Consider the following 15,467-nt stretch of genomic DNA (forward strand, 5'->3'; position numbering starts at 1 on the left):
ATACAGATATATATATAACAAACAAAATAATTAAACATACCATTAAACAAATGAGTAAATCATGTGTGTCATTAGATCCCACTGAGAAATTCACCTGTGGCCACCTAAAGTTCAGGAATTAACCATTGGGTGGAGAGGAGAGAAGAAAATCCCCCTCCCTTCACCCAGCAAAAATACCACATAAAGAAAGTGATAGCAACGGTAAATATCTAATGTGAAAACAAAGAAAATGAGACCACAAGTGCGATGTAGTAGAAAAATGACACAAAATAATAATATTCTCCACATGGATAATGTACCAGTTTGTAATACTGCCAAATAAAACCTTTGATCCTAAGCTTCATGTCCTAATTGAGCACAACAAAATATTGTCCACAATCTATAGGAGCAAGAGTTAACCGTTCACGTGATTTGGCTATTATTGCAGAAGCTGCTAACCCCAAGACCTTTCTTTCCAAAAGAACAGCAGATTCTGTTTACATTTCGTGCTCATATTAGCTAATCAACTTCCCCTGAGGAAGAGGCGATAAGTTAAAAAAAACATATGTCTTTTAATTTTTTTTCCTTTGCTTTTTTTCTATTAAAAGGATTGTGAAGACAGTGTGCTAAAAGCACAGGTGATTGGGAGATGAAGACATACAATCCTAGACACTGCCAGAGGCCCTGAACCTTCAATTAAAATACTTTTTTTTGCTTTTTCATGCTTAAACTAAAACATTGTAGCATATTTATACCATGAAAAGAGTGAGAGCCCATTAACACAGGGGCAACTTTGGATCCGACTTCAAGTCGCCCCAAGTCGCCCCAAGTCGCCCCTAGTCGCCTCAAGTCGCGCTACACGAAAAAATCAATGTAAGTGAATGGATCTGTCTTAATGCACACTACTGCAGTCGCTCCGACTTCAGAAAAGGTTCCTGTACTACTTCAATCCGACTTGAAGGCAACTTGTACCCATTGATTTCAATGGAAGTTGCCTCCAAGTCTGATCACTGTTCATACTGAGGCAACTTTACAGGAAGCAGAAAAGAAACAGAAAGTAATTTACTCCACTAAACAGCCAGCCCCCTCCTTCTCACACACAGCTGATAAGCTCTGATTGGCCACTTGTAAAGTTCCCTGTCCTGGAGGCGACTTCAAGTTGTGTTGTAAGTTGCCCCAAGTCGTGCTGTGATTCATACTCAAGTCGTGTCCAAGTTGCCTCCCAAAGTCGTGCTGGAAGTCGTGTTGCCCCTGTGTGAATGGGCTCTTAAGGTATATATATTTCTTTTAAACATCACAAAGAGAGGAAATCAAAGAGCACAATCCCACAGTCAGAAAACATGACATTTCTCTAAGAGGACACCTACTTCATCTAATTTTCAGGAAACTCAGGGAGAATTTAGTGATATTGGCAGCCTAAAGCCTCGTACACACGATTGGATTGTTGGCCAACAAAAGCGTGGACTTTTGTCCGAAGGGCGTTGGCCCAAACTTGTCTTGCATACAAACGGCAAGGAATTGTTCGCCAACAAATACGAACGTAGTGACGTACTACGTTGTTTTCAGATCTTTAGCGCCACCCTTTGGGCTCCTTCTGCTAATTTCGTGTTAGTAGAAGTTTGGTGAGTGTTGAATCACGCTTTTTATTACTCACTTTTCATTTCGCGCTTTTAATTTTATGCTTTTAATTTCGTGCTTTTAAGTTCATTTCAGAATCAGAGGAGATAACGTGTTATTTATTATTGGCCTTGGAGTTATTGCTTTGACATTATTTTTTTTGTTCAATAATGATTTCATTTGGTATATTTTCTATATTTGTGGATGCATAGAATGCACTTTTTGGTTAAGTTCTATTGGCAGATAGCATGTCTAATTTAATTGTTTTCTTTTTTAATGCATAATAAAAATATTGTGGAGAATAATACTTGGCTATGTGTTTTACTTCAAATGACAGTTTGGCAGTAGGCAGCTACATTTAAAAAAATACAATGTAAAATTGACAAGGGACACCAGCATATTGTATCTTTAATCTTAAAAACTACAGGATAATGGTGTTGTGGTAACTTGCCCAAATAAAAATTAAAAAAAGCATAATAATATTATTCTTGATATCACAAGAAAAAAAAAAGTCTTTCTTTGAAAATTCATTTGCAATAACTCCATCAGTATCACCAGCAAAGCAGCTTCATTATTATCCCATTAAAGAAGAAGAGAATTGTGCGCTGCATTTCGAGATTTCATAATTTGCCACGTCACAAATGTTAATTCTCCATTACGAATGCTAGTTTACAAGACCGACCGCTTCTGCTTCCGAGCATGCCTGTTTGTACTTTGGACTTTTGTCCGATGGACTTGTGTACACATGCTCGGAAAATCCGACAACACACATTTTTCCGCTGAAAATTTTAAAACCTGCAATCCAACATTTGTCCGTGGAAAATCCGACAACAATTGTCTGATGGAGCGTACACACGATTGGATTTTCCGCTAACAGCCTGTCATCACTCATTTTCCGTCGGAAAATCCGATCGTGTATACGAGGCTTAAGGGTTAAAGCAGAACTAAACTCTCTCAATCACAATTAATTATTTTTTGACTTTAAATAGATTTTTATTGAGATTTTTTTAAGTACAAAACATAGCGTAAAAAAGATTTTTTGGTAAGCGCCAAGAAGATGTTAGACAGCTGGAACATAGCTGCCAAGGATGTGATAACATCCAGCAGTACAAATAGCATATTAATAAGCAAAACTTGAAGCTGCACGTTAGAATAGGTATCAATGAGCTAGGTAACTTTGTTGCAGGCCGTGAAACAAGAAGCAGATCAAAACAGCATGATCTGCAACAGTATAATAAGAAAGAAAGAGGAAAGAAGGCTGGTCACAGTAGGAAGATGGGAAAGCGAGGTGTTGTGAGGGGGAGGGGAGTGGGCATCAGGAATGCCCAAGGCCAGCATCACAAAACTTGACTATTAGAATGAAGTATATATATGTAGGCAATAGTGAGTCAGTTAAGTCAATAGCATTCCTTCAGTATTGCAGCAGGGCTGTGTGACCCCAATAAATAGGGTCCTATTTATTGGGGTCACACAGCGCTGCTGCAATACTGAAGGAATGCTATTGACTTAACTGACTCACTATTGCCTACATATATATTACCTATCATTTAAGCGGCTGCTATTTATTCATTCATGTGTTCATTTATATATATGCTATATATACTATTGGGTATATCGTTCTAAGCGCGGAGCATTGTTGTGGATAGGGCGGGTACATACAACATTTATCTAGAATGAAGTATAGCTCTCCATGGACAGTGATGGATGGGCATATTGTATCCACCAGGTCACAATTATATATTTCTAATCCTTATGCTGCTAGCATTGGTAAATAGATAGGAAGGTATATTATATTTTCTTGTTTTAAACTTTTGTTTTTTACATTTCTTCAGTGACTTCTTGGTTTCTGACCTAGGTCAAAATGATGTCATACATCCCAGAATTCTTCATGGGCATTTCTTTTTTTTTTTTTCATCTGGAGGAAAGGAGGAGGGGCTTTCTCAGCTAAGCACATCCACCTGCCTGCATGCTTGAGGACAGATAGATTCCAGGAAGTCAATGCTACAAGAGTGATCTGCCCTTACACAAGATGGCCATGGCTAGAGATGCTAGGGGGTGTTTTTTAAAGTGAATTATAAACAAAATAAAGCATGGAGACATGAATGGATGGGTGAGTTAGCTTTGAATATTAAAAAATATATTAAAAAGCCTTTTCAGTTTGTTGTGCTCAGACACAGCTACGTTGCGATTTAAAAAACACAGGATTTTTTTCCCCTTTATATTACTGGATGATTTCACCACCTACTTCCAGCACCCTAAATCGAATGGATGGGGGTGATTTACACAAAATTAAACCACCAATCATCTGGAGAAATTTTTTGGGGGGAAAATGTATACCTCCGTCACATGACTGCCTGTATGAAGTGAGTATATGATTACAATATTTAGCAGAGTTTACATCAAGCAACATTCTGGAAGCACTGTGACCAGCCATAGGAAACCATGTCCTTCATTATGCACCATGGACAACTAATGTTCTCAATGGGCAGGCTGAAACTTGCAAAACTGGTAACATCAAAGAATAGCTTATATTCATTGAAAAAAAAATGCATTCTCTGAACGGCAGCGGTGTCAAGCAAGTGAGCCCCTATGTTCAGCGTGCAGATGGAGAAGCATTTGGAAGATCACGGATATCACTGAATGCAGCAGCCACTAATACCTACATTTAGCCAGGATGGACCAACGTAAGTTAGCATAAAACATAATTCCTGGAGTTCCGCTTTAATATTGGATATTGTGATGGGTAGGGTGGGGGGACTGATATCATCAAGTGAGATAAAGGTGATCACTTTAATTGTACAGTTTAATGAGGAAGATGCAGGAATTCATATTGCACATATTGAAAATAAGGTTGGGGGCATTGATAGTGTATATATTTATAGGGAAGGTGGTGTGTGATGATAGTGAGGTGTGAGAAACCCCAAACAATATGAAGAGATCAGGGTAGTAGAACTGAACATTACGCCTTCCTGATTATCACCGGAATTCACAATTCAGATTTAAATCTCATATTCATGCTAGGCATTCATGGAAAGTGAAACATTTGACAAAGAATGCTTCTACTGTAGAATGCAGGGCATCATAAACCTCCACTCACAGGGTCTGAAAAGGACTACTAATGAGGCCCTATCATAAATAGTCTGACATGCAACTCAGCAATACACATCTGTGAGCTTTGGGTTTTTCACCTAAAACTGACCTTTATACATCACAAATTCTCAACTCCAATTCATATTCCATAGCTTGTACTGTAATAAAAAGTGATTACACTGATGCCAATCAGTTAGATACCAAACATGCCTATATTACCAGGTTCAAAGGGTATTCACCGGACATATTGCACAGGTTGATTAAATAAGGTGGGGGTACTGATATTGTACATTGTGAAAGGAAGGTATTATACAGTGTGATAGGTACAGTGGGGGCACTGATATCATATTATACAGCGTGACGGGAAGGGTGGGAACACTGATATTGTACAGTGTGATAGGGTGATTGCAGTGATATAGCACATTTTCATATGGAACATAGGAACACATACACTAAAGCGTCAAAAGTATTGGGTATTCCATGTCTTTATGGACCTTGCTTTGTGCACTGGTACAAATCATTTGGTGGAGGGGGGATTATGGTGTGGGGTTGTTTTTCAGTGGTTGGGCTTGGCCACTTAGTTCCAGTGAAGGGAACTCTTAAGGTGTCAGCATACCAAGACATTTTGAACAATTTCATGCTCCCGACTTTGTGGGAAGAGTTTGGGGATGGCCCCTTCCTGTTCCAACGTGACTGTGCAACAGTGCACAAACCAAGGTCCATAAAGACATGGATGAGCGAGTTTGGGGTGAAGGAACTTGACTAGCCTGCACAGAGTACTAACCTCAACCCGATAGAACACCTTTGGGATGAATTAGAGCAGAGACTGTGAGCCAGGCCTTCTCGTCCAATATCAGTGCCTGACCGCATAAATGCGTCTCTGGAAAAATGGTCAAACATTCCCATAGACACACTCCTAAACCTTGTGGACAGCCTTCCAAGAGTCGAAGCTGTTATAGCTCCAAAGGGTGGACCAACTCAATATTGAACTCTACGGACTAAGATTGGGATGCCATTAAAGTTTATGTGCGTGTAAAGGCAGGCGTCCTAATACTTTTGACAACATAGTGTATATTATACTGTGTGGTAATGAGGACGATGATATTGTCCGGTCTGATTAAAACATTGGGTGAGTGAGGGTTGGTTTCAATAGTACACTAAACCTTTTGAGGCATTTGTGATGGGAAGGGTGGGAGTACTGATATTGTACAATGTGATGAGGAGGATGAAAACACTGATATTGTACATATTGAAAAGGAAGGTGGGGTACTAATGTTGGTAGTGTGATACATTGGGTGGGGGTACTGATGTTGTATACAGTATCTCACAAAAGTGAGTACACCCCTCACATTTTTGTAAATATTTTGTTATACCTTTTCATGTGACAACACTGAAGAAATGACACTTTGCTACAATGTAAAGTAGTGAGTGTACAGCTTGTATAACAGTGTAAGTTTCTTCAGTGTTGTCACATGAAAAGATAGAATCAAATATTTACAAAAATGTGAGGGGTGTACTCACTTTTGTGAGATACTGTATATTGATAAGGAAGGTTGATAAACACTCCAAAGACATGCTGGTAGGTTAATTGGCTTCTGTCTAAATTGACCCTAGTATATGAATGTGAGTTAGGGACCTTAGATTGTAAGCTCCTTGAGGGTAGGGACTGATTTGAATGTACAATATATATGTAAAGCGCTGCGTAAATTGACGGTGCTATATAAGTACCTTAAATAATAATAACAATAAAGTATAAGTCTGATTGATAGGATGAGTGTACTGATACAGTGTGATGAATAGGGTGGGGACACTCATATTTTACAGTATGATAAGTAGACATGTGCACTGACAAAAAAAATGTTCGTTTTCGTTTCATTCCTTTTTTTTGGAAATTCGAAATTCGGAAATTCGAAATTTCAAGATTCGGAGATTTGGAAATTAACGAATTTGTCAAAATTCGTTAAAAAACTAATTTGAAACTAAATGTATTGCACATGTCTAATGATGAGGAAGATGAAGACATTGATATTGAGTAGAAGGCCGGTTATAAAAGTGCATTAGCCCTTCCTGAGACATTTATTTTTCACAGTTTTATGGCCGAAAAAATGGTGCATATTTATTTTTATTTATTTATTTCAGGTACTTATATAGCGCCGTCAATTTACGCAGCGCTTTACATATACATTGTACATTCACATCAGTCCCTACCCTCAAGGAACTTACAACCTAAGGTCCCTAACTCACATTCATATGCTTGAAAGATAGATGATATGATATTTGGCTTCTCAGTAGGATTTCTAATTATCACTTTTCCTTATTCTGAGGCTGTGATCCAATATCTGTACCTATGCTAACTGCCAATTTGATTTATGGACTAGTTTAACCACATGCATTGTCCTCAACAAATTATGACTTCAACTGCTGCTCTCGCTAGTTCAAATAAATTAAATGACATCATGTCTAACAAGAAACTAAATAGTAGCATTACTGATACTCATGATGTTTTTCTTAGAACGCGGAGCTCCTGGCAGCAAATTCAGGGTCACACTCTGCCCTCATTGTCTGTATTAGTCTTTCATGGAGTCTTATATATATTAATACTGACTTTTGCTAATCCTTACCTTTCTCTTAATGCTCTCAACCAAGCTGAATCTGTACTATGCATCTGAAAGATTATAATTCTTGAAGTATCCTTAAGAATTACTCCACCACAAGTTTTTTATATTTTCTAAATCCCTAACCCAGAATTGGAATGCAGATTGGGGTTTATCATACCATTGGTTTTATTCTTGCTTGCATTCAGTGACTGCAATAGACAATACACAATCAGTATGCCAGCCTGAAAACTAAAAAAAACTATTAGACCCCTTTCACACTGAGGCAGTTTTCAGGCGTTTTAGCGCTAGAAATAGCCTCTGAAAGGCGTCTGAAAACTGCCTCTCATTCATTTGCATGAGTGCTTTCACACTCGGCAGTGCACTTGCGGGACGTTAGAAAAAGTCCTGCAAGCAGCATCTTTGGGGCGGGTTTGGAGCGCTCCAAAAATGCCTTTGCCCATTGAAAAGAATGGGCAGCGCTTCCGAAGCGCCTTAAAAGCAATTTGAAAGCGCTGCAAAAATAATGATTTTTGGATTTTTTTAAGGTCACGTTGTTACGTGACCTTAAAAAGAACGCCCCACTAGCGCCCGAAAAGCGCCGTTAAAATGCAGCTAAAGGACAGCAAAAACGACCGTCATATTAGCGCTGTATTAGGGGCGCTTCAGTGTGAAAGGGGTCCCAAAGGATGGCCAAAAACAACAGCCCATGTATTCCTCTTAGTACCCTAAAAATGAAGATGCTGCTTTATTTGCTAATATACCCTTATACTGGTATTCATTAAGTGGTATAATGCACCATGGAAGTCTAATTATCTGGTTTGCTCTTGAAATAATAATGAATAAATGTAGAGCTGTGAATATAAATAAATAAACAACACAAATTCCTAGTCTCAATATTCTCTAAATAATAAATAGTCCATTAAATACATAAAAAGTGAATAAGACTCTTCTTATGCTCAGTGTCTCCACATAATTCCACCACTGTGATTATTCGTCCTCAACAGGAGTGCGCACCACCACCAGTAAAATTGCGCGCCTGATGAATACACAAACACATAAGCGAATCTCCCCACGAGTCCTTTGCTCTCTTTTCCTCTTCCCAATCAATGGTGGATACTCCAAATGGCTCTTTCTTAATAGTAACTCAGCACACCTGCGCACTTGCAACCAAAGAAAACAAATCACCTCCCAACTTTGCTCAGGATTCCATGAGTTCAGGACATGAAAATAACAAGTATAGAGACCATAGTGTACTCAGTATACAAATTTATTCCAAGCCCCCAAATCGATACGTTACACTTACAAGATAAATCATTTAAAATTCACATTTAAACCTCCAGAGTAGTGCGGCCGTGTACACACTCACAGTGCCTGGCTGAACGTCACTATCGGCTCCTCCCTTCTAGATGTGTATAGGCCAATCACAGGCCTTCCTCAGTAGAAATGAAATGAAATGTTTAGAAACACAGTATTCTTTTTTTCTTTTTTTAAATCGTGTTGATGTGCTCACGCAACCTTACTAGCAGTGGTCTAGATGTTCGACCCACATACTGAAGTTTGCATGTACACTCGAACATGTATACAACCCCTTCAGTAGAACAGGTAATGAAATCCTTTATCTTGTGTACCTCTCCAGTGGCTGTGGCCAAAAATTCAAGAATAATCACACTGGTGGAATTATGTGGAGACTGAGCATAAGAAGAGTCTTATTCACTTTTTATTTATTTAATGGACTATTTATTATTTAGAGAATATTGAGATTAGGAATATGTGTTGTTTATTTATTTATATTCACAGTGCTACATTTATTCATTATTATTCATTTTGCAACTAGTGTGGTGTATCATTGATATGTTTGGCAGCTGTGCATGTTCATAATTGAGATTATCACATTCATATATCACGATATTATTTATTGGGAGATCAAAATTATGTGGCGCTAGTCTATGTATAGCAATTAATGAGAGAAATGAATGCTTCCTTGCTGCTACATAATAAGAAAATTTTCAATAGACAATAATCACTTCACCCTTTAGGGGGCAGTGAAATCAACGAGCTATAGGGTACTGGTGGATACAACAAAATATACTAGGTGACATCCAATAAATCAAATATTCTTCAAAATGAGTGAAAACTGTGACTTAGTGCTACCAAAACACATTCAAACAATGTGAAAAAATGGTATGTAATACCTCAAAATGTGTCATCCATATTATGAAATAATCTTCAACTCAATATATAATGAAAACAATACTAAAATATAAAATGCAACACTATATCACATATTAAATAGCAAAGTGATCAAGTGCAAAAAAACATGTGACATGAATGAGCCCACGTGCATAATGATCCGACTCGGGAGTAAGTTCCCAGAGTCCAACTCCTCCCCCAAAGCAAACACACAAATAAATAATATTTTAAAGTAAAAATAACAATAGAAATGAAAATAGTGAAAATGGTGACAATAAATGGTGATCAAAGTCCACAATAATGATGCTTCATGCAATGTGATTCAAAGTGTCCTTATAAATGGTTGATATCAGCATGCCTTTAGCGTGACTCTGTGCTGGATTCATATACTTGGAAGAACTGGTGCAGCACACAGGTGTTTCCCCCAGCCTCTCACCTCTAGCAGCGGCCCCCAGTGGGTCAAGTCAGGCCAGTGGTTAATAATCCTCTGTGTGTGATAATGCTCCAGCAGCCGTCCCCCTCTTCCTACAGGTATATCTGGGTCAAATTCTTTAGCAAGTCACCAGCGCTCCCACCGGCCCCAGAATGACAATCAAGAAGGAGATGCTCCCATAGTAAAGTACTTCCAAAACACGTTTATTAAAAAAGTAGTAACTTACATTACAATCAGGAGATGTCAGCGGAATGACAGTAAAAAACACTCAGGCTTCCGGGTACCCGGAAGCCTGAGTGTTTTTTACTGTCATTCCGCTGACATCTCCTGATTGTAATGTAAGTTACTACTTTTTTAATAAACGTGTTTTGGAAGTACTTTACTATGGGAGCATCTCCTTCTTGATTGTCATTCTGGGGCCGGTGGGAGCGCTGGTGACTTGCTAAAGAATTTGACCCAGATATACCTGTAGGAAGAGGGGGACGGCTGCTGGAGCATTATCACACACAGAGGATTATTAACCACTGGCCTGACTTGGCCCACTGGGGGCCGCTGCTAGAGGTGAGAGGCTGGGGGAAACACCTGTGTGCTGCACCAGTTCTTCCAAGTATATGAATCCAGCACAGAGTCACGCTAAGGGCATGCTGATATCAACCATTTATAAGGACACTTTGAATCACATTGCATGAAGCATCATTATTGTGGACTTTGATCACCATTTATTGTCACCATTTTCACTATTTTCATTTCTATTGTTATTTTTACTTTAAAATATTATTTATTTGTGTGTTTGCTTTGGGGGAGGAGTTGGACTCTGGGAACTTACTCCCGAGTCGGATCATTATGCACGTGGGCTCATTCATGTCACATGTTTTTTTGCACTTGATCACTTTGCTATTTAATATGTGATATAGTGTTGCATTTTATATTTTAGTATTGTTTTCATTATATATTGAGTTGAAGATTATTTCATAATATGGATGACACATTTTGAGGTATTACATACCATTTTTTCACATTGTTTGAATGTGTTTTGGTAGCACTAAGTCACAGTTTTCACTCATTTTGAAGAATATTTGATTTATTGGATGTCACCTAGTATATTTTGTTGTATCCACCAGTACCCTATAGCTCGTTGATTTCACTGCCCCCTAAAGGGTGAAGTGATTATTGTCTATTGAAAATTTTCTTATTATGTAGCAGCAAGGAAGCATTCATTTCTCTCATTAATTGCTATACATAGACTAGCGCCACATAATTTTGATCTCCCATTACGTTATTTATCTAGGGTGGGTGAGGCCACCTCATATGTAGGCAGCTTTTCTTTGTTTTAGTACTTTTGATCCTGTGAAAATCGGGTTGTGCGCATTAGTCCTTTACACTTTCATTTGACGATATTATTTATTGTTTCATTTTAATTTGCAACACTTATTGTTGCTGGCGCTGATTGTTTTTTCTCACTATTTGCTCTTAAAATATACACACATCTTTGACAGTGAACAACACCTGAAATGCTTTTACGTGTATAATATTGCAACACCAAATTATATTTATGCACTTTGCTGTTGTAGAACACAAACTAAATTAAATTCACTAGGGGATGTATTTTGTTAACCACTTCAGCCCCGGAAGATTTTACCCCTTTGCAGGTGTCTGCCTTTTACAGAATTGACACAGCCCCAGGAATCTTTTGAACATCTTGTTGGCAGTGGTGGTACCTTGGGCCGGGTGGCAAACGAGGGCGCTTTAATTTGCCTTCTTTAACCTATGAGCTGGGCAGTCTATGGATCAGAAAATCTTTGTGCCTATACAAATTCAACAAGAACTGGAATTTTGGACATCGGCACTGTGCTTCTTTTAGAGGCATGCCTCTCAGCCCAGGAGATAGGATGATTCTGATGCCAGTCTCAGGGGCTGGGGAGTCCACACTCTGCAGAAACAAGTGCAAGGCCATTTGAGCGCTGTGCAGTGCAGACTCCCCAAGTATCTTGAATGGAAGGAAGCCTTTTCTAGCATTGCAAGCCTTTCATGATCTTCAAGGGGGCCTGAGTAAGGTTGACAACAAGACGGTAGTAGCCTACATTGCCTGACAAGGGGACACCAAGTTAAATCTTCCACAGGAACTTTTCGTGGGCAGAGAACCACTTTGTAAGTTAAGGTTGGTCTTCTTCTCAGGGAAGCAAAATCAAATTATTGGTTCGGTTAGGCAGAATATTTTTTCATACCAATATTTTCCCTATGGGGAGTTCCAGCAGTAGTTCTCAGGGAGACTTCACTGAACATGCAGCTTCTGATATTTGCAACAGGATACAATGCAAAGACTCCATCATACAAGATAGGTTCACAGTGCCATAGAATTTTCTGTTTGATCTTTGTGTCTGGTCAAATAAAATCTTTTATGGCAAGGTCAGTAACAGCACCCAAATCCAATGAGACTACGTTTTATTAGGCGGGCTATGGAATAGGCTACACTAGAGGTGCAGGCATTCTCATCTGAGGTTGTTCAGACCTTGGTGACCAGAAGATCATACATGAACGCTACATATGAGAGGATATGAAAGAAGGTTGTTTTGTTTGCTCAGCAAAAGCTTTCGCTCCTGTGTTCCCTGCTCTAGCCAATATCCGTGACATTTTACAGTCAGCACTAGAGGTTGGTCTGTCATACAACTCCATTTAAGGTACAGATCTCTACTTTATCTTTTCACAGGCTGCAGATGGGAGCAAAAGCCAGTGACCAGATGCTTGTTCCAGATGACAATCTATATATGACCTTGAGGGAAATCCTTGTTCCCTCTGTGGACTTAGGCTTGGATCTAAGAGCACCCTTTGCTACAATGGTTTCATTTCCATTAACGTACCTCACGGTAAAACTAGTTCTCCTGACAACAACTACTTCAGACAGAAGGATGTTGAAGATTGCAATACTTTCCTGCATGGGCCCTTAAGTGTCTTTTTTTTTTTTTACCAGAGATAGGGATACCACGTCAATCTCCAAAGTTCAATTTTAAAGTGGTATCCAGTTTCCAGAACAACTGGGAGAATTAGTCCCTCTGAGTTTTCACACGAGAGTCACTGAGTGCACAGCAGGGAGACTTCAATTTTCTTACACATGGTCGAATTACTAACAGTGTCTCTTTTCATTTGTTCTCTCCTGCCCTATATTAGCTTTGGTATATCCCGTTGTGTGCTGACCTGAGGTGGGCCGGGAAAACGGAAAATTGTTATCAAATACTTACTGGAATTTTCTTTTCCTGGCCCATCCTCTGGCTGCCAAGAACACGGACTATTGGCCCGTTGGTTTTGAAAAACTGGAGAACATAGGCTAAAATTTAACATCAGGACACTTTAAACTCTGACCTGAACTGAAACTGCAACTGCAATTATAACTGGAACTGGTCAAGTTCCAGTTATAATTTACTAAGGAATGTAAAAAGTTGTGACACCAAACCAAACTTTGTAAGTTACATAGAATAGAGTGGGGTATGCTTGTTATATTTTTATTGCTGTGTCCCTTTTAGGGAGATATCCCTTCACATCTTGTATGGTCACCAAGACTCAAAATTACAGGCAATCTGTCTAATGGGTACACAGACAGAATAGAGTGAGGAATGGTTGTAACCTTTGTTAGAATATTATTGTTGTGTGGGCCCCTGATGGAAGAATGTCCTCTAAACTCTTGTGTGGTCATTCAGAAAGGGAGGAAACATCTTTATAACTAAGGGTGCAGTCAGCAATGCAATTCCAACAGAATTTCCAACCTCTTCAGATTCCATCCTAAAGAAAGAAATGTTTGTTGGTGTTCTAGCTACAAAGCAATTTTGCCTAAAGAGTAATAGAGTTAGTGCATGCAAGCAAGCGAGACTAGGTACAAAAAAAGTTCTAAAATACATGTATAATGATGACTATATATCTGGAGTGGCAGACCTCACAGTAGGTGGGTGACTGCACGAATTTGGTAGAAAGTGTAATACAGTATCTGAGAAATCTAGACAAAGCAGTCTTGTGCCAATTCTGAGTCGAGTAGTTATGCCTTGGGTCGAGAACTCTGAATAAACCCTAGTATGTTTATGAATATAAAAACAACTTTAAAAGTATAATTATGGTATTTCTAGGTATACTTGGACAAACTGTACAGGTTAAGATAGATTTCAGAACAGGACAAGCAGTACTCTGTTGTACAGTGTTTCGATTTATCTTTCCCAGACAAGTTTAATTAGAGGAGCGAGCAGAGAACCTGTTATGTTTCTGCACCCTTTGAAATGGCATTTCCTAATATCTTAAACTTGCAAAACAGAGATAAGTTATGATTTACACAGCTGCTGTCCTTAAAGTCTCCTGTGAAGCCAGGCCCAGGAACACACTATTTGTGTTTTTGTGACCAACTTCGAAGGATTTATGTTCAGTTGAGTTGAGCCCTTTTCCCAAGTATTTCCTCCATGGCACAGCTTCACAGTACAGGAAAAGGGCCGTCACGAAATAGTGAGGCCAGGAACTTGTGCTGTGTTTGGTTTGATACCGAAGTATTAATCTGTTATCAGACTGTCAGCAGCTATATGTACTTGCAAATAGAAACCATTTACTCAAAATTCAGCTAAATTGTTTTACAACACATATTGTAACAGATATTAAAGTATGTGTAAACCCAATATCCAAAATCTCACATAAGCCTTACATTTTTCAAATGTAATATTCAATATCTTTTAATCACCAGCTTTACACATATATATGAAAAAAACAATTTACAATGCAAGTAATTATTAAATATTTTAAGCAAACACTGGGCTTACGGTGAATGATAAAAAATTATTTTATGAGCTGTCCACAGTGCTGATCCTATGTTGCTACGGGATTAGCGCTGTAAAGGTTAAGGCCTCATGCACACAGGACTGCAGATAATACTGGGGTGCTGTGAAGTAGCTCTGCAGCTTACGCATGTATTTGCAAATGTGTGCAAACTAATCCCCTGTTTTTAACGCATACAATTAGACAGGATAATTTGGTTGCTTGCAGGTTGTTCGGTAAGTTGAGCTGGTTATTGTCTTTGGTTTTGTTTGACACGCGTCTCCCTTTCATGTGCTCCTTGCTGCAAAGGCCAGTTATCGTTGGGGGCAGTGGCCATTTGTTTGTACTGTTGGAATACTGGTTAAGGGATGCACTGGACACCTTTGCTGCCATTGTGCTATATGCTGGGTGTCCAGTGAGCCCCTGTGCCTTTAAGGAGAGGTGGGCTCCCTCCAGGCTCACCTGCCCTCTGCCTATCCATTATAATGCATGTGCTTCTACTATGGAGGCTCTCAAAATTTTGAGTTGGGACTGCAGGTAATACTGGGGTGCCATGAAGTGGTTCTGCAGCTTACGCATGTATTTGCAAATGTGTGCAAACTAAACCCCTGTTTTTAACGCATATTGTTAGACAGGATAATTCAGTTGGTTACAGGCCTGGTCGGTAAGTTGAGCTGGGAATTTTCTTTGGTTCTGTTTGACTCATGCACACAGGCGCCTGAGGCCGTATGATGTCAAAATTTGAGCATGTTTTCCCCACCAGGAGCCACAGGGGCTGT

At 39.1% G+C, this 15,467-nt stretch overlaps 1 protein-coding gene across 2 annotated transcripts in view; it reads right to left on the reverse strand.

Moving 5' to 3' along the window:
- ADAMTSL3 (ADAMTS like 3) overlaps positions 1–15,467 on the reverse strand; it is a 754,066-nt gene that overhangs the window by 692,038 nt on the left and 46,561 nt on the right. The gene's annotated exons all lie outside the window — the stretch shown is intronic.

Source organism: Aquarana catesbeiana, linkage group LG03, assembly GCF_042186555.1.
Source record: "Aquarana catesbeiana isolate 2022-GZ linkage group LG03, ASM4218655v1, whole genome shotgun sequence".
NCBI classification, from domain to species: Eukaryota; Metazoa; Chordata; class Amphibia; order Anura; family Ranidae; genus Aquarana; species Aquarana catesbeiana.